We start from the raw sequence: 610 nt of genomic DNA, 5'->3' as shown, positions 1-610 counted from the left end.
CGTGTGTATGTAATTTTTCAGTGCAAATTATGTACCCATGAAGCTTCATGTTTGTTGAAAAACACAAGCACAGAACAGCTGCGTGGGGCTGGCCTTGAGGTTCATTCTGGCCTGTATCCTGTCACCAACAGTTGTGAGTCAGTGAATGGATTAAAGAGCAAGGTGAGGACTAACAAAACCAAACCCCTCAGTGTCCACTTGTCCACTGCTTCTAAACCAGGTGTTTGATGTTGGTGAAAGATGGTGCTGTACCGGGGCTGGAGCACAGCCACTGGAAGCTGGACTCTGCTTTGTCCCCTTGGGCAACCTGCAGGCGAGCAAATGCTGCTTTTTGGCCTCAGTGTTAACTGCAAAGTGGAAAAAAGCTTTTAGTTCTCCCCTATCAGGAGAGCATTTGTTGGTCTGGCACAAAAAAAAAGTCAAAGCAATTACTGTTTAGGGCTTCAGTTAAATCCCAATTTTTCAGAGATTTTAAATGCATTAGAATAAATGGAGAGGAGAGTAAGTGCAGACTCAGGGTTAAATTTCACCTGGTGCTATTTTTCACAATAACCTACAATGCCCTTTTAAATTAGCTCATGTCTGTAGCACATCCCAAGGAGGTGTGTTG

This window comes from Lichenostomus cassidix, chromosome 7 (assembly GCF_008360975.1).
Source record: "Lichenostomus cassidix isolate B80296 chromosome 7, HeHo_3.0, whole genome shotgun sequence".
NCBI classification, from domain to species: Eukaryota; Metazoa; Chordata; class Aves; order Passeriformes; family Meliphagidae; genus Lichenostomus; species Lichenostomus cassidix.
This window is presented reverse-complemented; position numbering follows the sequence as displayed.